The 26,650-nt window shown below is 44.6% G+C and overlaps 1 non-coding gene across 1 annotated transcript; it reads right to left on the bottom strand.

The window, feature by feature from the left end:
* Positions 1-12,972: 12,972 nt before the first annotated feature.
* Positions 12,973-13,095, bottom strand: LOC123724178 (small nucleolar RNA SNORA8). Its single transcript, XR_006756856.1, has one exon. It is a non-coding gene; the product is annotated as a small nucleolar RNA SNORA8 (small nucleolar RNA).
* Positions 13,096-26,650: the final 13,555 nt, after the last annotated feature.

The raw sequence follows: 26,650 nt of genomic DNA, 5'->3' as shown, positions 1-26,650 counted from the left end.
TCGGGCAGGGCGTGTAAATAAAACGCACCACCTACTCAAAACATAACACAGGGACACAGCCCAATATAAACTCAGCGTAAAACGCGGGCAGAGGAAAAACACAGACCCTCACTTCCAAACAAGAGCCCTGACAAAAACAATCCCGCACAAAACACAAACCTACAAAAAAAAAAAAAAAATGCATGAAATGAAATGTATGAAATGTATGTATTCACTACTGTAAGTCGCTCTGGATAAGAGCATCTGCTAAATGACTAAAATGTAAATGTACCTAGCTAGCCTAGCTTCGCACACTTTTGGCATTCTCTCAACCAGCTTCATGAGGTAGTCACCTGGAATGCATTTCAACTAACAGGTGTGCCTTGTTAAAAGTTAATTTGTGGAAGTTCTTTCCTTCTTAATGCGTTTGAGCCAATCAGTTGTGTTGTGACAAGGTAGGGGTGGTATACAGAAGATAGCTCTATTTGGTAAAAGACCAAGTCCATATTATGGCAAGAACAGCTCAAATAAGCAAAGACGAACGACAATCCATCATTACTTCAAGACATGAAGGTCAGTCAAAATGGAACATTTCAAGAACTTTTAAAGTTTATTCAGGTGCAGTCGCAAAAACCATCAAGCGCTATGATGAAACTGGCTCTCGTGAGGACCGCCACAGGAAAGGAAGACCCAGAGTTACCTCTGCTGCAGAGGAGAAGTTCAGAGGAGAAGTTACCAGCCTCAGAAATTGCAGCCCAAATAAATGCTTCACAGACTTCAAGTAACAGACACATCTCAACATCAACGGTTCATTGGAGACTGCGTGAATCAGGCCTTCATGGTCGAATTGTTGCAAAGAAACCACTACTAAAGGACGCCAATAATAATAATAATAATAATAAGAGACTTTCTTGGGCCAAGAAACACGCGCAATGGACATTAGACCGGTGGAAATTTGTCTTTTGGTCTGGAGTCAAAATTTGAGAATTTTGGTTCCAACCGCTGTGTCTTTGTGAGACGCGGTGTGGGTGAACAGATGATCTCCGCATGTGTATTTCCCACCATAAAGCTCAGGAGGAGGTGTTATGGTGTGGGGGCGCTTTGCTGGTGACATTGTCTGTGATTTATTTACAGCTCCAGGCTGTGGAAGGGCTATTTGAATAAGGAGAGTGATGGAGTGCTGCATCAGATGACCTGGCCTCCACAATCCCCCGACCTCAACCAAATTGAGATGGTCTGGGATGATTTGAGCCGCAGAGTGAAGGAAAAGCAGCCAACAAGTGCTCAGCATATGTGGGTACTCCTTCAAGACTGTTGGAAAAGCATTCCAGGTGAAGCTGGTTGAGAGAATGCCAAGAGTGTGCAAAGCTGTCATTAAGGCAAAGGGTGGCTATTTGAAGAAACTCAAATATAAAATATATTTTGATTCGCGGAGCACTTTTTTGGTTACTACATGATTCCATATGTGTTATTTCATAGTTTTGATGTCTTCACTATTATTCTACAATTTACAAAATAGTAAAATTAAAGAAAAACCCTTGAATGAGTAGGTGTTCTAAAACTTTGACCGGTAGTGTAGCTGTGTGAGCAAACAATTCTCAGAACTTCTCCCCAGTACCTGGATGTTGGCCTGCTGCAGGTGATGCGACCAGGTAGTGAAAAGGTTCTGTCTCATCTGCTGCTCGAAGTAGCCAGCGTAGGCGATGAAGGCTGCGGACAGCAGGCAGTCTCCGGCGATGGTTGCCATCTGGTTCTTGAACATCTCACTGGACTTCGGCAGAGGCTCTTGAGCAGGGCTGTGCTGCGGTTCACCTGTGGTCAAAGAAGACAGTCAAGGTCGGGTTAAAAAATTATAGATTGGATTGATAGTGCTTTTCCACCTGGTCTTCAATTGCTTTACATTGAAATGGAGCTCTAAACTGAAAAGACTCATCCCCTAGGGCTACATACTATTGTCAAGGCTAGGGCATTGACTTTCAGAATTTTCATAGTTGAGATCCTAGCCTTTTTCATAGAAAAAGCTTTATTTGCTCTAGAAAGGAATTTCCTAAATCTCTTGCCTATTCCTAAGGTTATGGAGATAGTGAAGTGGTTTAGTTGAGTTAATTAAGGTTTTTCCCTTATGGTCAGATTGATTTTCCTACCTTCGCCTCGACAGCAGCAAGATCGGCCTTAATGGCCTCAGAGATGAGCACAGCATACTCCTCCTTGTAGCGGGCGATGCTGGACTCCAGGTCACGGATCATCTGCTCCACCTCCTCCGCCTTGGACTTATTGTCCATGGCGTCGTCCTCCAACTTCTGCAGCTCATTCCTCAGTGGCTCCACGCGCTTCAACATGTCAGCACAGTTCAGCTAGAAGAATAATTGAATAATTGCAGGCTATAAGTTTTGATGGATCGAGACACGTGGTAAGTACGGATTTACTCCTGGCACTCACTAGACATTGGGTGAATCTCAAGTCTTTCTTCTCTCCACATCTCCTTCTCAAAATGCATCAAAGGAGAAGATCCAAGGTTCCTCCTCTAGGATCTTCTCCTCAAATGAGTTTTGAGAAGAAAATACTTTTTAGATTCACCCTTAAACATTACCAGTATAAGGTCAGTGGGCAGTGGTTTACTTACCTGAGCGATGGCCCATTTGACCATGGGGTCACAGGCCAGGGAGGCCCTGTTGACCATCTCGTAGTTGAAGTTGGGGTTGGACATGTAGTTTTTCTTCAACTTCTCACGGATTGACTCACTGCATTACGATAGCGTCACCGGATTAGGACAGAGCAGCACAGGCAAATGTATGAAATCGCAAATTAAATGAAATGGTGAGCAGGGTATTCGGAAATGATCAACATGAAATAATGTAGGAAAGGGATAGCTTGCAAGGAAGCAAAAATAAATAAATCTATAATTTAAAAAGGGAAAGGGTGTTGGTTGTTAGAGTTTAAAAGGGAAATTTCACAAAAATATGACTGGGTTTGTTTTGATCGTGTCCGAAGCACTTCTAGGTCAGTGAGGTGTGTTTCACACATAATTGGCCACAAAGGTGGCAGGTCTGGGTATTGTGCACCGAACAATATACCCGTTTACAACAACCGGTGTATTTATGGGGTGTGGAAGAGATCTGAAATTTAAAGTAGTCCTACTTTGTGACATTTAGCGATGCCTCTATGTTATACCAATTGCACTATATGTTTGTAGATATGGTTGTCCTGGTCCGATAGAGCCCTTGGATGTCTTTCAATGGTGTTCCCATCTTTGGAGATATTACTAGATATAGGTGACATTTTTTCCAGCCTCTGAAAGACTACAGCTGTGTGGGGCGGGGATTCCTGCTCTGGTCTCGCTGTGCATTGTGCATTTCCTATGAATGACAGACCTTGTGGTACACTATGAGCAAACTAATATGCAGTCTTAACTTCCTGATTCTACTAGTGAAATGAAAATGTGCTCGTTCTAGCTTGTGGGAATGGGATTTTTTATGTTTATGACAAAACGTAATGTTAATATAGTTATGACAATGCATTAATATAGTTATGACAAGTGGCAGAGCTAAGGTGAAATTTCCATTTAAGTGGAAAATGTATTTTGTATAATTTTTTTTAATGAATCATGGATTCTGATTTCAGACTAATTGTATGGCTACCGACTAAAGACAGAAAACATATCTATCCATCTGCTGGACATGCTAACTTGCTTCAATGAGCATAATCATGCCAAGACTGAACTATCAGTAAATAAGTACATTACTCAGATTTTGATTCGTATTCCTCAAGACAACTAATTGTCAATTAATGATAATGCAGTAAATCATAACTGCGTGGGGAAGATTTTCTGATTTAGAAATCAGATGTGTACTATCAAAAGATTATGGAGACAGTATATTACGGCAATGTAAATGTATATGCGCAGTACCTCATTTCCTCTGAGACAAAGTTGACTATGCTGGTGATGAAATTGTCCCTGACAATAACTTGTCTGATCATTTCCAGTCAGTAGTCTCTAAGGACAGCTTTTATACGTCAGGAGGGTTGGTCATGGAATGCACTTCAACAAGATGGTGACGCTTAATAGAGCTGACGGCTGGGGAGGGAGGGAAAAAGAGAGGGGGAACCACTCTTGAGGAACCATGTAGGACAGAAGGGGAAGGGGGGGTGGGGTTGACAGCAGTCGGTTTGGAAGAGGCCAGGGAGCGGAACAGCTTCTTCAGATTGTCGGGCAGGTTGGAGCAGCCTGCATAGCTGGGGATCATGGTGATGAAGATGGCCATGTCGGGGCTCACCTTCACCTGCTTGTTGAGCAGCTCGCAGGAGATGGCAGCGTCTTAGGAAGGGGGAAAACAGTGACTTTGTTTAACTTACTATATGCTATATAATGCTATATGAAGACGTGTTTGGTTTGTAATGAACAATGTGATAGTCAGCAGTCATTCGACATTGGTCAGATGTCTTTTATAACATATAGGGCCTCCCGGACCAAGACTAAGCATTTTCATGGACTAAAAGGCACTTTAAATGTCCATTCGAAGAAGCTTTCAATGAGAGGCTGTGGAGATGCATACTGCGGTCTCGGTTGGGGTTGCTGTGCTCCCATAGGGCCACCTGGATGAACTGGACCTGCTGGGAGACGGCCGACAGCATCCTTTCCTCCAGTCGATTGAACTCGAAGCAGCCCCAGGCGCCTACCTGGCACAAGCCCACAAAAATACGACCCATCGCCTGCAGACAACAGATAAATAGGTCTCTTAAGAGAGGTTTTTCGCATTCTAAAAATAACGAATTAATATAACATGAAACCAAGATTTGCCGTTTTTATTGCGTGAATTATCAGTCAGTATTAGCATACTTGGAAGTCAAAGGTCTCATCACAGTTGAAGACCAGGACGAATCGTCCCAGCTGATGACCCAGAGCCTTCACCGACTCAGTTTTTACAGTTCCGGCGGCCCTGTAAATAACAGCGAAAAAAATTCAGAGGAAGAGGATATGCTTGCAACTCAGTTTGCCTTTTAGAATTTAAACTACTTTGTTGGCTATGTAGTCTAGAGTGGCATGTAGTTCTTGGAGCATACCGAAGAGGGCTAAACCGAACCTGGCATAGTCAGATAGCAGCGGTCAGTAAGGAGGGTCTGGACCAACTTGTCCTGGACTCCCAGGTACTCAAATCCATAGTTGAACTTGGCGTTGGCCATCTGGATGGACAGCTGCTGCAGCACGTCAGTCTGCTTGGGGTCAAAGTAGAAGCGCATCTGGCTGAGCCACTCGAACGACTTTAGGTTGTCGATCTTGCTCTTGATCAGTTGCCTGGTCACGTCCTGTGGTGGCTAATTTCTGCATTACCAAATGAGGAGAGTTACAAACACACCAGTCTGAGTTAAACTACATCTTTAATACTTAAGATACTTTTGCAAAATCACTTAACCTTCAATAATGCACTCTCGAATGAACCAGGAAGGTGATTACACAATGGCTACAGAGATATTTTATAGCAAAGATACACCCCCTTCAACGTACATTGACAAACCACAGATCTTAGTAACAGTTCACAAAGGTTAAGTTTTGTATGACAGATATCCATAAAACACAGCAGGCAGTAACTGCTATGTCAACAGGGTTCATTGTATAGCCCAGTATCTGGTCCCCTTAGAAACGTCCCTCCCTAGTACGGTATTGAACTGAACTATTAGCTCATGTCCTTTGGAATGCTTTTTAGGCGTTTTTATCAAAATACATCATATATCTCCTCTGTCAGTGCTATCTCATAGAGGCCCATCCTCAGTAAAACACCTCTTGTTCCCACTCCTGGACAGGCTCACTGGGGGTAGTGACCTGCGCACAAACATTGTGGAGACAAATAATTGGTTCCCCATTAATCACACCATCCCTTCACATGGTTTAAGAATAGGTAAAGACACATTCCCATGAAGACAAGTCTGACCTCTCCCCTCTCTGGGCCCGAAGTGACTGAGCCCCAGCTAAGGGAAACGTGCAACTGAAACATACCAGAGTCCAAAGGACACTTTCTAATGACAAATATCTCACATAAGCATATTATACTAATAAAACATCTTAATCATCTATGTTACCCAAATAATTCTGATTCATCCACCACAGTCCCTCTGGTGGACCTATAGGATCTATAGGAAAGGAGCACAAAAACTCTTCCAAACCAACTGGTCCAAACTAACGTGCCAAAGCAAAGAAATAGAATGAATAGAAGTCAATGATGGCATAATGGGTGGACTGGCAGCCAAGCAGGAAGTAAAAGGAGTTAAAAGTACATAACACATGTACCCATCTCTGTTCTGTGATTTGTTGATCAACTCAACTGACTTTACAAAAAATACATGCGTCACATCAGTTAGCATCATTTGAATTAAAATTCTACATTACCATGGAAATTATTGCAGTATCAGGCAGCCATTGTGAGTGTACCCATGAGTTGACCAGTCAAATCGCCAGGGTTAGAGGTGCCAAGAGGTTCCGTTCGATTGATTCTATTTCTATGGTCAAAGTAACTCGGAAAAAGTAACTCGTCCAAACTAACTTCTTCAGAATGTCTGACAATGTAACATCTTCCGCTCACCAGATGTACCAGCTTCCTCCTGCGGAGTGGAGGCTGCTCCATCAGTATGGGGTCAGCCAGCACTTTGAGGGTAGCCTCCACGTTGGTCAGCATGCTTGATATGGGTAACATGTTATGATATGGGGTGGTGGCACTGGAATCCTCATCTCTCCCAAGTGGACATTCTCTCTTTCTCCCCTGACCCATCTGTCTATCTCCTCATTTGAATTCCATGCTGTCACAGTTACCAGCCCTTTCAAGCTTAACATCCTTATCATTTATCGCCCTCCAGGTTCCCTTGGAGAGTTCATCAATGAGCTTGACGCCTTGATAAGTTCCTTTCCTGAGGATGGCTCACCTCTCACAGTTCTGGGTGACTTTAACCTCCCCACGTCTACTCATTCCTCTCTGCCTCCTTCTTTCCACTCCTCTCCTCTTTTGACCTCACCCTCTCACCTTCCCCCCCTACTCACAAGGCAGGCAATACGCTTGACCTCATCTTTACTAGATGCTGTTCTTCCACTAATCTCATTGCAACTCCCCTCCAAATCTCCGACCACTACCTTGTATCCTTTTCCCTCTTGCTCTCATCCAACACTTCTCACTCTGCCCCTACTCGGATGGTATTGCGCCGTCCCAACCTTCGCTCTCTCTCTCCCGCTACTCTCTCCTCTTCCATCCTATCATCTCTTCCCTCTGCTCAAACCTTCTCCAACCTATCTCCTGATTCTGCCTCCTCAACCCTCCTCTCCTCCCTTTCTGCATCCTTTGATTTTCTCTGTCCCCTATCCTCCAGGCCGGCTCGGTCCTCCCCTCCTGCTCCGTGGCTCGACGACTCTCTACGAGCTCACAGAACAAGGCTCCGGGCAGCCGAGCGGAAATGGAGGAAAACTCGCCTCCCTGCGGACCTGGCATCCTTTCACTCACTCCTCTCTACATTCTCCTCTTCTGTCTCTGCTGCTAAAGCCACTTTCTACCACTCTAAATTCCAAGCATCTGCCTCTAACCCTAGGAAGCTCTTTGCTACCTTCTCCTCCCTCCTGAATCCTCCTCCCCCTCCCCCCCCCCTCCTCCCTCTCTGCGGATGACTTCGTCAACCATTTTGAAAAGAAGGTTGACGATATCCGATCCTCGTTTGCTAAGTCAAACGACACCGCTGGTCCTGCTCACACTGCCCTACCCTGTGCTTTGACCTCTTTCTCCCCTCTCTCTCCAGATGAAATCTCGCGTCTTGTGACGGCCGGCCGCCCGCCCAACAACCTGCCCACTTGACCCTATCCCCTCCTCTCTTCTCCAGACCATTTCCGGAGACCTTCTCCCCTTCCTCACCTCGCTCATCAACTCATCCTTGACCGCTGGCTACGTCCCTTCCGTCTTCAAGAGAGCGAGAGTTGCACCCCTTCTGAAAAAACCTACACTCGATCCCTCCGATGTCAACAACTACAGACCAGTATCCCTTCTTTCTTTTCTCTCCAAAACTCTTGAACGTGCCGTCCTTGGCCAGCTCTCCTGCTATCTCTCTCAGAATGACCTTCTTGATCCTAATCAGTCAGGTTTCAAGACTGGGCATTCAACTGAGACTGCTCTTCTCTGTGTCACGGAGGCTCTCCGCACTGCTAAAGCTAACTCTCTCTCCTCTGCTCTCATCCTTCTAGACCTATCTGCTGCCTTTGATACTGTGAACCATCAGTTCCTCCTCTCCACCCTCTCCGAGTTGGGCATCTCCGGCGCAGCCCACGCTTGGATTGCGTCCTACCTGACAGGTCGCTCCTACCAGGTGGCGTGGCGAGAATCTGTCTCCGCACCATGCGCTCTCACCACTGGTGTCCCCCAGGGCTCTGTTCTAGGCCCTCTCCTATTCTCGCTATACACCAAGTCACTTGGCTCTGTCATATCCTCACATGGTCTCTCCTACCATTGCTATGCAGACGACACACAATTAATCTTCTCCTTTCCCCCTTCTGATAACCAGGCGGCGAATCGCATCTCTGCATGTCTGTCAGACATATCAGTGTGGATGACGGATCACCAGCTCAAGCTGAACCTCGGCAAGACGGAGCTGCTCTTCCTCCCGGGGAAGGACTGCCCGTTCCATGATCTCGCCATCACGGTTGACAACTCCCTTGTGTCCTCCTCCCAGAGTGCTAAGAACCTTGGCGTGATCCTGGACAACACCCTGTCGTTCTCCACTAACATCAAGGCGGTGACCCGATCCTGTAGGTACATGCTCTACAACATTCGCAGAGTACGACCCTGCCTCACACAGGAAGCGGCGCAGGTCCTAATCCAGGCACTTGTCATCTCCCGTCTGGATTACTGCAACTCGCTGTTGGCTGGGCTCCCTGCCTGTGCCATTAAACCCCTACAACTTATCCAGAACGCCGCAGCCCGTCTGGTGTTCAACCTTCCCAAGTTCTCTCACGTCACCCCGCTCCTCCGCTCTCTCCACTGGCTTCCAGTTGAAGCTCGCATCCGCTACAAGACCATGGTGATTGCCTACGGAGCTGTGAAGGGAACGGCACCTCCATACCTTCAGGCTCTGATCAGGCCCTACACCCAAACAAGGGCACTGCGTTCATCCACCACTGGCCTGCTGGCCCCCCTACCTCTGAGGAAGCACAGTTCCCGCTCAGCCCAGTCAAAACTGTTCACTGCTCTGGCACCCCAATGGTGGAACAAGCTCCCTCACGACGCCAGGACAGCGGAGTCAATCACCACCTTCCGGAGACACCTGAAACCCCACCTCTTTAAGGAATACCTAGGATAGGATAAAGTAATCCTTCTAACCCCCCCCCCCCCCCTTAAAAGATTTAGATGCACTATTGTAAAGTGGTTGTTCCACTGGATATCATAAGGTGAATGCACCATTTTGTAAGTCGCTCTGGATAAGAGCGTCTGCTAAATGACTTAAATGTAAATGTAACATGTCTCCGCCACCCGAGATTGTGGTCAGAGCAGCATCCACTTTCTCCGACCAGTCGATCTTTGCCGGCAGCACCACCAGCTGAGCCTGGAGATAGTAAAGAGAAGAGAAAGAAAAGGGAGAGAGAATTCAAGTGGTTACAAGATTCACAGATCTAGAATAACCATGCTTTGTGGGGAAATTGGTTGGACTACAATTTTCATGGATGCTTTTCAGGGCCTACTGGCCGATTTACTTTCTCATAGGTCACAAAGTGGTTATGTATTTGTGAAAAGGAACATATAAATAAAATGTGATTGAGTGGTGGACTTGTACAATGTCATCTCGGAAACCAAATGCCAAATTGACATTGTATCCGTACATATGTGTAAACCGGAACGTTGTTACATTGTGGGTTGCAACCAGTCCATCTAGACTGTAAAGACTATGTACAGCATATCCTTAAATATTTGGATGTGGCCAATTTCTATTGAGTCACTGCTGACAAATTGCATTTGGTAAGTGACCAAAAAAAATGGGAACCACAGGATGTACAATAGCTCACTCTAACATTCTGTACCATTCTGTACCAACAATACAGTCGATCCAGTCGATGTAAGTGCCGAGTTCGATGGTGTTATCCTTGTTGAAGCTGCCCACCTCAGTGACGGACTCGGCCAGCAACTTGGCTAGTGTGACCCGCATCTCCTTCTCCACCAGGGTCAGCCATTCGTTGATTTTGGGGTGCTCTATGAGGTCCACAGGGGTCTTGTAGAGGACCTCCTCGCTCTCGCGGGACGAGATACCTAGCACTACCGTATTTTCCTCATTCAGCAGGATGCTGGAGACGCCGGCGAACATCTTCTTGAAGTGCTTCTGCAGCTTGGCCACATTCTGGCTGTTTCCGATGATCTCCAGTAAGTCTTCGTCACCAACAAAGTACAACCTTGCAGAGAGAAATGAATGTATATCCTTAAAAAGGTCCAATAGAGATTTTTTTATCTCAATATCAAATCATTTCTGGGTAACAATTAAGTACCTTAATGTGATTCTTTTTACTATTACATTTTTTTGGAAAACAAACAAAAATAGCTTCTTGGCAAAGGGCCATTTCTCAAGCAAGAATTTTGCTAAGATTTTCTAGGAATGGTCTTAGTGGGGAGAGTAAAACTGAAAATTCTGTTAATGGCAGAAGTTTGGAAATCTTTCTTATTGGTCTATTAATCAACTCACTGCATGGCAATGTCACCATGGAAGGCCAAAACTACATATCACCAAAACAGGATGACATTTCAGGCGGTCTTTTCAAACACTAAAAGGGCATTATCATTTTCACAGTATTATTCCAACCTCAGTGTAGACAGTGCCTTTCTTTTGTGCTGACCATAAGTCACTTTTGAAAGTGTCTACAGGACTGACTACATGACCATACAACATAACAGAATCAGTCAGATGCCCCTTTATAGAGACATGGATAACGTCTTCCCTGGGGAATGAGGATCTCTCCCTCTCCAGGTACTCTCCCAGGGCCTTCTGGATCTCACCCAGCAGGTGGCCAGCCTCTCCAGAGACCTCTGCACCCCCTGGATGTTTAGCTTGTCCATCACAAGAGGAGACTTGGTCACCTTCATCAGAGCCAGGAACTCTGTGCTGATGCTATAGAGGGAAAAAGAGAAGATTGCGTAATGGCAGTGAGTAATGTTCTCTCTCCAATAGTAAAAGGTAATCACGATCTTTACCAAGTCCTCTTCACCATAGGCAAGGTTATTTGGCCTATTCCCAACCTTAGGTGACAAGGGGAAAACTCAAAAGTCTTTCCTTGATTCCTTGCCTGCCACACAAAATGCATTGGAGTACAAGATCAGAACGGAGGAACTGTGGATCTTACCTTGAGAACCTCTGGGTCTCCACAGGCAGCAGGTGTTTGATGTCAGCGCTGTCGGTGAAGATGCCCTCCAGATAGACCCAGCGGCGTTGGACGTCGATCCGCACATCAAACAGGGCCATGATCCGGTTCAGCTTGTCCTCCCAGCTCAGTGCATCCTCCTCAAACACCTGATGGCACATCACAGCAGGACCCATTGACGCCATATGGAGACTAGGAATATACCATGTACATTCATTGTATATTCTTATACTATCCTGCACGAACCAGAGATGGAGTCAAAACCAAGACCAGTCTAGAAACCTTGAGATCCAGGCCCAACCTCTTAAGAACCAGATCACGAGACCTTATTTATGTGGTGTAAAGACCACAAGAGCAAGACTCCATCTCTGTTAAGAACACCTTTGAATTGAAACAATTTAAACCTTGTAGTAAGGTGACAGTTCATGGCCGACACGCTGTTGATGCGCTCCTTGACCTTGTTGAAGAGGTCGTCCCAGCCGCAGATTAGACGGCACTTGTTCTGGTAGTTGATCAGGTCCAGCTCATAGGCGTTCCAGACCTCACGGATCTGGACCAATGAAAAAATAATACATCCTCAGTATGCAACTGACTTTGTCTTGTGACTTTGTCAAACACAATTGAAAAGACTTGATCACTATGGTCGAAAGGCAGTGCACTGATATTGCACTTTCTCTATGGACATAAATGACGAGCTACAGATAAGAGCCTTTTTTGTTGTTGCAATTGCACTGCAGGGAACAATACATCTTTGTGGAGTTGAATGTTGTGGTTACCTGTTTGAGGACCATCTCTCCCTGGGCCACCAGCAGTACATCCCTCACCACCATGTCGTTCTGCTGCAGGTCCACGTCCCAGATCTGACCCAGGGTCAGCTCCGACAACACCCAGTTCACATGCAGATGTTTCATCAGCTGCTTCCAGTGGCGTTCTTTCAGGGCCTCTGACTTCAGCTCGATCACCAGCGATGTTGATCTAAGAGACGAGACAGAGGATAGTTGAGTGTTAGGACTGGACAGTTGGTTTGAGCATTTTATTAACGTGATCAGGACGTTTTTCAACATTAATATGTACATAGTACTTGCCCAAGCTTTGCCCAGCTAAGAGAAAAGTCAACCAGAAATGTTCAAACCTTTGTCGCAAGTAAATACTTTTCAATTGCAATGCCATTTTTAGAACAAATTGTATTATTGAGAGAGATATGGGCTCTTACCTTCATGTAACCTTTGAGAATCCTCTGAACGTACTCGTAGGACGCATACTGTCGCAGTCAAGCTGGGAAGTTCTTCAGCTGGTTTAGAAGGCCGTCCAAACTCTGACGCAGCTACAATCACAAATACAGATGCACATTAAACTTTATCCTAAACAGACATGGTCTTTTGTGACAAGTATAGTAGTTGAATATGAGAAGAAAATAAAAAAAGTAAATCCTTGGCCTGGTCAATCTGCTCCCACACCTTGGACAACTTCGACCACACCCCCTTCAGGTCCTGCAGCTCCTCCAGAGCCACCTACAGCACATAAAAATAGACTTAGAACATATTATGCTTATATAAAATGTTACGCTACATAAAATGTTACGCTACAACACTGCAGAGGAGCATCTGAACATCTTGCTCGGGAAGTGAAATGTTTGTATGGAGAGATACACCAGGAACAAAGAGGCAAGGAGACCATCGATACCACATGCCGAGCTGCTCTTGCACTGACTCTCCATCCGGAGTAGCGGCTGGCTGCAGATACCATACAGTGCTGAAAAGTGAACACCTCTAATTTAAAAAGACACAGGAGAGGTGTTATAACCATACCTGAACTCGCTCCTCGCTGCCACTCAGCAGGCCAGTGTCGGTCAGCTCCAGGGCCTCTTTGGCACGGGAGCACTTATCCCTGTCATCCTTCAGCCGGCCAAACTTGCCCTCGTAGATGGTGAGAGACTGGAGGGCATCCTCTGGACGCAGGCCACCCTATGGAACAACAGATCTACGATCAGCTTATACCCTCTCCAAAATCCCAACACTAAGTGGGAGGAAGAACGCAAAACTGACCTAAGATCAGTATCAAGGTGCGAAAATGCATATGAAAGATTCATGCAAAGATCACATTAACTTCAATAAAATGAAACAAAGCCATCCTACACATCACAATCATTCCCAAAAATGTATCTCTCTTAAATTATTTTCTCTTACAGCCACTGGTTTTGACTTTTCCCAGTCAGTGAGGAGATCGATGGTGCGACCCTCCAAGGCTTTGTCTTCCTGGATGATCTTCATCTGCAGGTTGGCCACCTGCTGCTGGATGGCCGTGTCCTTGCGCTTCATGATGTCGCTGAAGGCACCCCACTCGCCCTCGATATTGTCAATGTATAGACACAATGGCGGAAACTGGAAGCGCTGCTTCTCGAGAAGCCGCTGACCGTTGCGGAAAAGCTGTGAAAAAAAAAAAAAAAAGTCCGGATTTAAAATCCATCCAGCTTTTCAACCATGACAACGATTTGAGGTCACAGCTTGTGAGGATCCTACGAAAGCGGTTTTAACAGTACGTACATCCACATTCTTCTCAAACTGCTTGATCTTGTGTTTGAGTGTCTGGACGTAGGTGATGAAAGTCACAGCATCCGAAGTACTGGCCGTGTCCACGGAGTCCTGCTACAGCTCTTGGCGGGACTAGGATGAAGCAGATGAACAGGTTGAAATCAGAGAGTCCAATGGTCTGTTCCAACAGCCACACCAACATAACACTTAGAATTAAGCAATGTATTGGGCATGCATTCTAAGTGGTATGGAGAGGACTTACCTTGGAGATCTGGAAGTGGAAGTCCTGCATGTTGTTGCCCAGCATCTGACCGAACCTGCTGAGAACCTCTTTGTGCCAGGAGTCATACTTCAGGTTGACCTTGGGACTGGACCTGGAGTTCAACCAATCACCACATTTCTAGGCATCACTACATCAGTGCGCAATTGAAAAGAACGGCATAAACAAGGTGCTCTACAACTCTACTGCTGAACAGTCAGATTTTTTACCTTGCCATAGTCGATGACCACGGGCCCAAACTCCTTCTTGGTCCTGGCGTTGCGGATTTGGACTAGCAGGGCCTGCCACTTGGTCAGGTCCTCCCCCAGGCAATTGTATATGTTCTCTGCCTGCATGTCCCACAGGCACTGGTACTGCAGCCACACCTATACAACAGACATCAGAGACACGTAGGTGAGTGATAGAACCCATAGCTGTAGTGCACTCCATCTTGGGCCGAATCTCAATAAAAGTACGAGGCGAGGAACAAAGGACATGAGGAATCAAGGAAACACAATTGAGAAAGAGTCCAGTATCGTGTAATGGCGCTTCAAATCATTGATTGGGGTTGTGCGTACCTTGACGTACTGCTCCACTTCGTTGACGTTGGCCTTGACAGAGTTGTAGGCCTCCTCCAGGGCAGCCGGTCCGTCTGGCATTCTGGTCAGGGCGTTCCTGTAGAATTTCTCCTCTTCAAACAGCTCGTAGTGGACGCCCACTTAGGGGCCAGGAAAGTAATGTCAATACATCAACTCTGCAACCTATACCAGACACCCATGTACTTGCACCCAGGATGCTAGAGAGGCTAGCTTGGTGATAGCATTGAATTCAATACTAGCCTGCTAAAGAAACTAACATATAAAAGTGCTCTGCAGGGCCTCCAGACCTGGTATCTCTGGCTCTGGATCCTGGGAAGAGAGAGGATGACCATCTTCCAGGCAAACATCTCCTGGTAGAGCTTGTAGCTGCAGTCTTCGATGGGCGGGTTCAGGTAGATCACTTGGTTTGTGATCCTCAGCTCGTGCACAACGTTCTGTGAAGTACAGGAAGCAAAATAAGTTCTTAACTACAATTTGTGCCTTTGACATTTTGGCACAACTTTTTGATATAGAAGACATTTTATTAGTTATATTATCATCAATAAATCCTTTTACTGCAGTCTTGGACCCTAACCTTGATCTTGGGCTCCCCGCCAGGCTTGTGGCTGACTTGTGGGGCCTCGGTGTCCATGTCCACATCCGCCTTGTCCTCCATCTGGCCCCGGAGGACCTGGGTCCAGGCCCTAAGCCCAGCCTGCAGACGCACCCCGAGTATCCTCTCAATCTATACACAAGGAAAGGCAAAGAAATTGTAATTAAGTTCAGCAGGAATGTTAAAGGTGCTGGTATATCTGGCCCCTACTGGTCATGTTCCTAATTATTCAATTATCCTGCTCGAAGGATGATGAAAAATAGTTCCAACTTGTAAATAGTGGACTGTGCCGGTTTACATAACATCCCAGTTAGAGGGATATTGACTAGCAGGACACTGGGTAACAGTACCTTCAGAAAACCATACACACAATACAGGAAGTACGTATTAGAGTGCTGTGGTTTGTACAGACCTCCATGTTCAGCTTGTTGACCCAGATGGGCAGGTTGGAGTAGGAGTGCAGGTTGAGGTCGTCCACGGCCTTCTGCACACGATTGAGGATCTCTGTGAAGGTCTTGTGTTCGTACATACATAGAGCGAGAGAGACAGAGAGAGACAGAGAGAGAGACAGAGAGACAGAGAGAGAGAGAGAGAGAGAGAGAGAGACTCCAGGTCGTCCACCTGGAAAACAAAGGGGTCGAGACACTCAGACACGAATCTTAGACATTTAGGGGGAATGCGAAGATTAGATCTGCTTGCACAACTCAGACATTCGCGGAAGTCTTGCATTGATGTCAACTGCAGGGGTACAATTAAAATTGTAAGGTGAGGTGAGATCCCACCTTATGGCTCTAAAACACTGACCTTTTCCTAGAAATTGAAGACCGTCTCGGCCAGGCACTGGACGTAGGGGTCCAGTTTGTAGGACTCCCAGACCAGGGCGATACCCTCTGTGACCTGGGCCTGCACCTCCTTCAGGCCAGCAACCAGCAGAGAGATGGATGGCCTGGTGCGCCTTGTTGACAATGGCCAGCAGCACGCAGAAACTCAGCCACTTGAGGTTGCGCACCTCTTTAGAGAGTGTGACGATCTCGGGCAGGAAGTTGACCTTGAGCTTCAGCATGTTTCCTGTGCGACCGCGGCTGGTCTCGATGGTGAAGATGCGGCCCGACATGCCCAGGTTGCGCTGCTGCACCTTACACGCCCAATTGTCAAAGATCTCCTGGGTGTTGAGTTTGGCACGGAAGCTGTCACAATCCTGCTTCAGCTTGAGGCCCTCCACATGGTTCTCCCAGTCTTTGCCCAGCACGTCTTCCACACGCTTCATGTAGGCGGTCAGCTGTCGGTCGATCTGCTAGACCCAGATGATGGAGCCCGACACAGGAGGCAGGTCGCGCATGTGGCTCATTTTGCACGACTGGCTCTGCGGGTACTGCACCTTGCTCTGCGGGTACAGCAAATTTCCTGCAGTGACTCAATGTCATCCTTGACGCGCTGGATGAGCTGCGTCTGGTACTCGCGGATGGCGGCGCGGATGTGGGGGCGCACGAACAGGGCATTGAAGCGCGAGAAGATGCGGAACATCTCGTTGGCATTGTTGGCCGTGCCCAGTTGGTCGCGGATGCGGGTGGTGATGCGGGTCTCCACGCGGTCAATGCGCTCGTCGTAGCGCTTCATGGCTGCCTCCCAGGCCTCCATGCTCTCCTCAGACACATCCAGGACGTCCACTTCCTTGACGTTCTCGTATGCCAAGTTCACCTCCTCGATGGCATTGGCGTCCGCCACGTCAAACAGTACCTCCGCAACCTTCATCTCGGTGGGCCCCACCACCTCGCCTGGGGCGTGCTGTGGCACAGCAGACACCTCAACAAAGCAAGAAGAGGGAAAAAATAATAATAAAAAACAAAAAAATTCAGCAATGACCCGAGAGGTTTTTAGTCCAGATATAGGCTTGAGGGCACTAGTCATTGACCAATCTCTCTGTATGTGTCTTACTTGAGGCCTGAGTACACGAACGATGACAGCCGTCAGTTGCTCGTGCTGCCTGTGGAAGCGCCTCATGTGGTCCAGGCGGGCCTGGAGCTTGCGGTGGGCTGGGCTAAGGCGTCACACCATCTTCAGGTTTTCCTCCCTTTTCCTCTTCACAATGTCTCTCAGCAGGACCTGTAGCTTCTCGTACTCATCCTCCCAGGTCTGGAAGACCTCGAAGCAAGCCATCATCACCTGCAATGAGATAAAAATGAGTATAAATTAAATGTTATTAAATCATGTCAACTGATAACGTCAAGTCAACTCATGTCATTAACAATATAACTATATAGGAGAGTACAGGAATGTATGGAGTATTTGTAGCAGCCGCCATTGTAGACCCACCTTCTCAAACTCCTCATAGGCTACGTGCATGAGCTTCCTGGTGCCCAACACTTTGAGGAGCTGGGAGCTGAGGTCTCGGGATATGGCCTCCACCAGTCGCAGGGCCCGCTTGATGGGGTACTTGGTGTTACGGATCTTCCTTAGATGGGTGAAGATGGCCACCAATGCCTGGCGTATCTTGTCCAGCTCGGGGGCCGACAGCAGATCGTTTAGGGGGGGGAAGTCTTTCATCAGGGGGTTGTAGTCATTGACCGTCTCCACTGCCTGCTTCAGACCTGGGAAATAGATGGAGGGGAAAACATATTCAAGTCATTAAGCCTAATAAAATCATTGCAAGTTCTAAAGTAGTGATGACATTCATAAAGTAGATAATGTATATTGACTGAAGGTTTGAGTTACAGGTCCTCTATAAAAAAAAAAATAGAAAAGCGTTGAGATTCATAAAGAGGAATTACATCTGATACAAATGTTTGGCGATTGTTCCATGGAACAGAACTTACCGGTGTCAGACTCCCGGATATAGGACTTGAAGAAGGGAGCAACGGCATTGCTGATGAGAGTGCAGGGTCTCGTAGGGAGAATCCTTGCTCAGAGTCAACATGCGCACCTGGGTCGATATGGGCTTGTCAGCGTCAATCACTCCAGTCCTCTTGATGAAAGCCAGACTGAAAAACAAAGTTGGAAAATGTAATAATCCTCATATGAATAAACAGGGATTTAGGCTAGTTGGACTATTATTAAATGTTGGGAACTGTGTTCCATCAGTTCGATAAACATAAAAGGCCTATCTAACTGGGAAAAGACACAGTCTATCACTGGCCCATCTCAAAATGGATATCATATGCCATCACAATCTTGAAATGGAAATCACATGGTGATTTTTTAGTCCAGGATGACTCAGGGCTTTAAACAGACTCGGCGATAAGACGTTGCAACGAGCAGCAGGGTGAACCAAAGATATTGCTGAGTGCATGACGACACACTCAGTATCTGCACGTGTGCACGGGTACACGTCGATCTCCTACAACATGATAGCGTTCCAACAACTGGGGAGAAGATAAGCTTCTCACTACTTGTTGTTGCGGAAGACGGCCTGATACTGCCGTTTACTTCCTGTACTCCGACCCGAGTTGAAAGTTCTTACCTGTTGGACTTGAGCCGATAGTGGATGTCAATGTTGATGTTGTAAGAGATGCACTCCTCTTCCTCTCCTTCATCCCCAACATCCTCTGATGAGATAAAACAGAATGCCAGCCAGTGAAAGCACATAAGCAAAGAAAAATGGTGTATGCATTTAACCTACATTAACTAAAGAAAAAAGATTGACACAAAGATGTAGATATTTCAATAATACAATTCTAAATGTATTCAAATGAAACGGGTAATGTTTGTCATATACAGCACATTCGGTAAGTATTGATACCCCTTCACCTTTTCCACATTGTTACGTTACAGCCTTATTTTAAAATTGATTACTCCCCCCTCCTCAATCTACACACAACACTCCATAATGACAAAGTGAAAATAGTTTAGACATTAAACTTCCTTACTTAAGTATTCAGACCCTTTGCTATGGGACTTGAAATTGAGTTCAGGTGCATCCTGTTTCCATTGATCATCCTTGAGCTGTTCTACAACTTGATTGGAGTCCACCTGTGGTTAATTCAATTGATTGGACATGATTTGGAAAGGCACAAACCTGTCTATATAAAGGTGCCCCAGTTGACAGTGCATGTCAGAGCAAAAACCAAGCCATGAGGTCAAAGGAATTGTTCGTAGAGCACAGAGACAGAATTGTGTCGAAGCACAGATCTGGGGAAGGGTACCAAAACATTTCTGCAGCATTGAAGGTCCCCAAGAACACAGTTGCCTCCATCATTCTTAAATGGAATTGAAACCACCAAGACTAAATGGAAGACGTTTGAAACCACTAAGACTCTTCCCAGAACTGGCCACCCAGCCAAACTGAGCAATTGGGGGAGAAGGGCCTTGGTCAGGGAGGTGACCAGTCCTTCTGTGAAGATGGGCGAACCATCCCGCAGCACTCCAATCAGGGCTTTATGGTAGAGTGGCCAGATAGAAGCCACTCCTCAGTAAAAAAGGCACATGACAGCCCGCTTGGGGTTTGCCAAAAGGCACTTAAAACCTCTACGGGATTGGTGCACCGCCCCGGGACGGTTGAGCTAACGTAGGCTAATGTGATTAGCATGAGGTTGAAAGTAAGAAGAAAATTTCCCAGAACATAGACATATTTGATATGGGCAGAAAGCTTAAAATCTTGTTAATCTAACTGCACTGTTCAATTTACAGTAGCTATTACAGTGAAAGAATACAATGCTATTGTTTGAGGAGTGTGCATAGTTATGAACTTAAAAGTATTAATAAACCAATTACCGTAATTTCCGGACTATAAGCCGCAACTTTTTTCCCTCGCTTTGAACCTCGCGGCTTAAACAATGACGCGGCTAATATATGGATTTTTCCCGCTTTTAAAACATTTTTCTCCAAAAAAACACATTCTGTGACATGCTCAGTTTTTTGGCGGCATGAAGCTTTCATTAGACCAATGAAATTGCCGAACGGGTTAAGGTCAAACAACTTTTTTGTTTACTGTTTAGATTAAAATCGAGCGCTCTCAAACTTCCCATCATTCTGATAACGGTAGTCATTTTGTCACCCTCATCATGGCAAAGACACGGAGAAATGCATATGATGCAGCTTTCAAGTTGAAGGTGATTGATCTGGCTGTTGGAAAAGGAAATAGAGCTGCTGCACGGGAGCTTGGTCTGAATGAGTCGATGATAAGACGTTGGAAACAGCAGCGTGAGGAATTGACTCAGTGCAAAAAGACAACTAAAGCTTACTGCAAATGTTTTATTTTTTGTTACAAGCCGTGTTTCGTTAAAGCCCATTTATTTTTGTTACAAGCCGTGTTTCGTTAAAGCCTATTTATTTTTGTTACAAGCCGTGTTTCGTTAAAGCCCATTTATTTTTGTTACAAGCCGTGTTTCGTTAAAGCCTATTTATTTTTGTTACAAGGCGTGTTTCGTTAACCTGTTGGGGCTAGGGGGCAGTATTTGCACGGCCGGATAAAAAAACGTACCCGATTTAATCTGGTTACTACTCCTGCCCAGTAACTAGAATATGCATATAATTATTGGCTTTGGATAGAAAACACCCTAAAGTTTCTAAAACTATTTGAATGGTGTCTGTGAGTATAACAGAACTCATTTGGCAGGCCAAAACCTGAGAAGATTCCTTACAGGAACTGGCCTGTCTGACCATTTCTTGCCCTCCTTGATCATCTCTAACAAATACAGGGGATCTCTGGCATGACGTGACACTTCCTACGGCTCCCATGGGCTCTCAGAAGGCGGGAAAAAGCTGAACGATGTAATTCCATCCCCAGGCTGAAACACATTAGCGCGTTTGGCAAGTGCTCTATCAGAGGGCCATTAGACTGAGGCTCGTGCATGCTTTTACTTTCACTCTTTGTAATAAAAACCGATTTCCCGGTCGGAATATTATCGCTTTTTTACGAGAAAAATGGCATAAAAATGTATTTTAAACAGCGGTTGACATGCTTCGAAGTACGGTAATGGAATATTTAGAATTTTTTTGTCACAAAATGCGCCATGCTCGTCACCCTTATTTACCATTACCATTTACCAGTGCATTCTGACGAAGAACAGCAAAGGTAATAACATTTTTCTTATAGTAAATCTGACTTTGGTGAGTGCTAAACTTGCTGGGTGTCTAAATAGCTAGCCCTGTGATGCCGGGCTATCTACTTAGAATATTGCAAAATGTGCTTTCACCGAAAAGCCATTTTAAAATCGGACATAGCGATTGCATAAAGGAGTTCTGTATATATAATTCTTAAAATAATTGTTATGTTTTTTGTCAACGTTTATCGTGAGTAATTTAGTAAATTCACCGGCAGTGTTCGGTCGGAATGCTAGTCACATGCTAATGTAAAAAGCTGGTTTTTGATATAAATATGAACTTGATTGAACAAAACATGCATGTATTGTATAACATAATGTCCTAGGGTTGTCATCTGATGAAGATCATCAAAGGTTAGTGCTGCATTTAGCTGTGGTTTGGGTTTGTGACATTATATGCTAGCTTGAAAAATGGGTGTCTGATTATTTCTGGCTGGGTACTCTGCTGACATAATCTAATGTTTTGCTTTCGTTGTAAAGCCTTTTTGAAATCGGACAGTGTGGTTAGATTAACGAGAGTCTTGTCTTTAAAATGGCTGTAAAATAGTCATATGTTTGAAAAATTGAAGTTTTTGCATTTTTGAGGTATTTGAATATCGCGCCACGGGATTACACTGGCTGTTGAGTAGGTGGGACGCATTTATTTTTGTTACAAGCCGTGTTTCGTTAAAGCCTGTGTAAAGTTAATTTGTTTCAATGTACCGGTAGGCACCTGCGGCTTATAGACATGTGTGGCTTATTTATGTAAAAAATAATATATATTTTTTAATTCAAATCAAATTAAATTTATTTATATAGCCCTTCGTACATCAGCTGATATCTCAAAGTGCAGTACAGAAACCCAGCCTAAAACGCCAAACAGCAAGCAATGCATGTGAAAGAAGCACGGTGGCTAGGAAAAACTCCCTAGGAAAAACTCCCTAGAAAGGCCAAAAACCTAGGAAGAAACCTAGAGAGGAACCAGGCTATGAGGGGTGGCCAGTCCTCTTCTGGCTGTGCAGGGTGGATATTATAACAGAACATGGTCAAGATGTTAAAATGTTCATAACTGACCAGCATGGTCAAATAATAATAATCATAGTAGTTGTCGAGGGTGCAACAAGCACGTCCGGTGAACAGGTCAGTGGGTGCGGCTTATATTTAGGTGCGCTCAATAGTCCGGATATTACGGTAGGCACATTTGGGCAGTCTTGATACAACATTTTACAGAAATGCATTGGTTCATTGAATCAGTCTAAAACTTTGCATGTGCACTACTGCCATCTAGTGGTCAAAATCTAAATTGCGCCCAACTTGGAATAGTACATTATGGCCTTTCTCCTGCATTTCAAAGATGTATTATCTTTTAACAGATCTAATGTGTTATTATCCTACATTAATTTCCAAACTTCAAAGTGTTTACTTTCAAATGGTATCAAGAATATGCATATCCTTGCTTCAGGTGCTGAGCTACAGGCAGTTAGAGTTGGGTATGTCATTTTAGGTAACATTTTTAAAAATGGGTCAGATCCTTAAGAGGACTCTCGAACCATGAGAAACCAAGATTGAACTCTTTGGCCTGAATGCCAAGCGTCACGTCTGGAGGAAACCTGGCACCATCCCTACGGTGAAACATGGTGGTGGCAGCATCATGCTGTGGGGATGGTTTTCAACGGCAGGGAAGGGGAGACTAGTCAGGATCGAGGGAAATATGAGCGAAACAAAGTACAGAGAGATCCTTGATGAAAACCTGCTCCAGAGTGCTCAGGACCGCAGACTGGTGCGAAGGTTCACCTTCCAACAGGAAAACACAAGCACACAGCCAAGACAACACAGGAGTGGCTTCGGAAGAAGTTTCTGAATATCCTTGAGTGGCCCAGCCAGAGCCCAGACTTGAACCCGATCGAACATCTCTGGAGAGATTTTAAAATGGATGTGCAGCAACACTCCCCATTCAACCTGACCGAGCTTGAGAAGATCTGCAGAGAAGAACGAGAGAAACTCCCCAAATACAGGTGTGCCAAGCTTGTAGCGTCATACCCAAGAAGACTCGAGGCTGTAATCACTGCCAAAGGTGCTTCAACAAAGTAGTGAGTAGGGTCTGAATACTTATGTAAATGTGATTTCAGTTTTATTTTTTATAAATGTACTAACATTTCTAAACCTGTTTTTCCTTTATGGGGTAGTGTGTGAAGATTGATCAATTTTAGAATAAGGCTGTAACTTAACAAAATGTGGAAAAAGTCAAGGAGCCTGAATACTTTCCGAATGCACTGTACACACAGTCAATAACAAAAGTGCCATTTAAGATAAATTTATTGAAACCGTAATATTGACTGTTTATATTATATCACTGAACACAATCTTCAAAAAGGTAGTAACCTCAGCAGTGGCGCTTGCCGAAACCTATGACTGTTTTGTTAATTTAGCAGACAACACACTTATTTCCTGATCCCTTATCAGTCAAAACATCTAACAGAATAGTCGAAGTGATAAGCATCTCGCGTCTGGAACACTTATTCTCAAAGAGTGATCATTTGAAAACGGGCTCAATTAGGCGAGTTGAAATAATTTCAGGGTTCAAACAAATTCTGTATTTTTTTTTATATTGATATGTCCGATTTAGTATCTTCTGCCTGTTCTTTGGAATTGTCTAAATGGATTAACAATTCCACATTGAACACTGCATGAGGATGACGGCCACGATATCAATTGCAACAATTGCAATTTTCCTAAGTCCTTTTTTGTGGCACCTGATCACATGACTGAACAGTCGTCAAGGTGCGACAAAACTAGGGCCTGTAGGCCCTGTCTTGTTGATAGTGTTGTTAAGGCGGCAGAGCATCGCTTTATTATAGACAGACTTCTCCCCATCTTAGCTACTACTGCATCAATATGTTTTGACCATGACAGTTTACAATCTAGTGTTACTCCAAGCAGTTTAGTCATCTCAACTTGCTTAATTTCCACATTATTTTCTACAAGATTTAGTGAGTGTTTTGTTCCAAATACAATGCTTTTAGTATTATAAATATTTAGGGCTAACTTATTCCTTGCTACCCACTCTGAAACTAACTGCTGCTCTTTGTTGAGTGTTTGCAGTCATTTCAGTTGCTGTAGTAGCTGACGTGTATAGTGTTGAGTCATCCGCATACATAGAAACTTTACTCATAGTCAGTGGCATATCGTTGGTAAAAAAAATGTAAAAAGCAAAGGGCCTAAACAGCTACCCTGGGGAATTCCTGATTCTAACTGGATTATATTTGAGAGGCTTCCATTAAAAGAACACGCTCTGTGTTCTGTTAGACAAGTAACTATTTAGCCACATTATAGCAGGGGGTATAAAGCCATAACAAGTTTTTCCAGCAGCAGACTATGATTAATAATGTCAAAAGCTGCACTGAAGTCTAACAAGACAGCCCCCACAATCATTTTATCATCAATTTCTCTCAGCCAATCATCAGTCATTTGTGTAAGTGCTGTGCTTGTTGACTGTCCTTCCCTAATAAGCATGCTGAAATTCTGTTGTCAATTTGTTTACTGTAAAATGGCATTGTATCTGGTCCAAAAAAAAAATCCAGAAGTTTACTAAGGGTTGGTAACAGGCTGATTGGTTGGCTAATTGAGCCAGTAAAGGGGGCTTTACTGTTCTTGGGTAGAGGAATGACTTTAGCTTCCCTCAAGGCCTGAGGGCACACGCTCTCGAGTAGTCTTAAATTGAAGATGTGGCAAATAGGAGTGGCAATATCATCTGCTACTATCCTCAGTAACTTTCCATCCTTTTTCGTGGCACCTGTAATTCTGGTACACCAGAATAACAAAATTTCTAATGACACGCTCCATTTGCCTTGCAGCATTGCAGAGGCAGATGCCGTGCGTTCGGTGTGGTACATACCTTGGATTTATCGAACATATGCGTCAAACTGTATGCGTAGATGGCTTGACAGAAATGGTAGCAGAAGGTGAATGCTGAACTTTTGTTGCATACATATCCAGATGATGCTGCATACTATTTTGAGCAACTACGCTTTCGGTGTGATCAAAGCGTAAACGTAAATCAGACAGGGACCTAAAAATTCCAAAACTGCAGCTAGTTGTTGGAACACATTTCCCTACTTCAGTCAACCAGTCTAATTTGAATGTGATAAAACTCATTTGGCAAGGAATGTAGCTTGTGTGTCCCATCAGTTAGATATGTTTTAAATAGGCATTTATTTCAAAGTGCAGGAGCTTGTGTGCGCACTCAGCCACGAAGAACTGTTTGATGCTTGGCTTTTTTGTTGCGCCCTGCAAATGCACATGGGCAAATGGAACACTAGAGTCAAAGCAAATTAACGTTGTCTTCAAGACAATTTTGGTCAAATAGTTTTACAGTATATATATAAAAAAAAATTAAAATATGGTTAAAGATTGAGTTGATGTCAGTTCGAGTACTCGATTAATCATGCCCATCTAGAGGCGCAACTACGCGAGACTTCCGAGAATGCTTGCTAAGCAGACCAGCCCGGGGTTTGAGAAGTTAATGAGACCTGAAATTCTTCCTTCGTTAATTTTCTCAAACTCAAAGGCACAACCTAGATTCGAACTAGAGGTCGACCGATTCTGATTTTTCAACACCGATACTTGGAGGACCAAAAAAGGCCAATATATATATAAAAAAATAATTACGGCCGATTAATCTGCATATATATGTATGTAAATGACAATTACAACAATACTGAATTAACAATGAACACTTGTTTTAACTTAAATAAAATCTATTTAGTCTCAAATAAATAATGAAACATGCTCAATTTGGTTTAAATAATGCAAAAATACAGAGTTGAAGAAGAAAGTAAAAGTGCAATATGTGCCATGTAAAAAAGCAAACTTTTAAGTTCCTTGCTCAAAACATGAGATCATATGAAAGCTGGTGGTTCAATATTCCCAGTTCTTCAATATTCCCAGTTAAGAAGTTTTAGGTTTGAGTTATTATAGGAATTATGACGCATCGACTATTTCTCTCTATACCATTTGTATTTCATATACCTTTGACTATTGGATGTTCTAATAGGCACTTTAGTATTGCCAGCCTAATCTCAGGAGTTGATAGGCTTGAAGTCATAAACACTGTGTGAATCAAGCATTGCTAAGAGCTGCTGGCAAACGCAGTAAAGTTTGAATGAATGCTTACAAGCGTGCTGCCGCCTACCCCCGCTCAGTCAGACTGCTCTACGAAATATCAAATCATAGACTTAATTATAATAAACAGAGAAATACGAGCCTTTGGTCATTAATATGGTCAAATCCGGATCAACAGCATCAATGTAAC

Source organism: Salmo salar, chromosome 09 (assembly GCF_965601325.2).
Source record: "Salmo salar chromosome 09, fSalSal1, whole genome shotgun sequence".
Lineage (NCBI taxonomy): Eukaryota > Metazoa > Chordata > Actinopteri > Salmoniformes > Salmonidae > Salmo > Salmo salar.
Note: the sequence above shows the minus strand (reverse complement) of the source record. Positions and strands in the feature narration are given on the sequence as shown.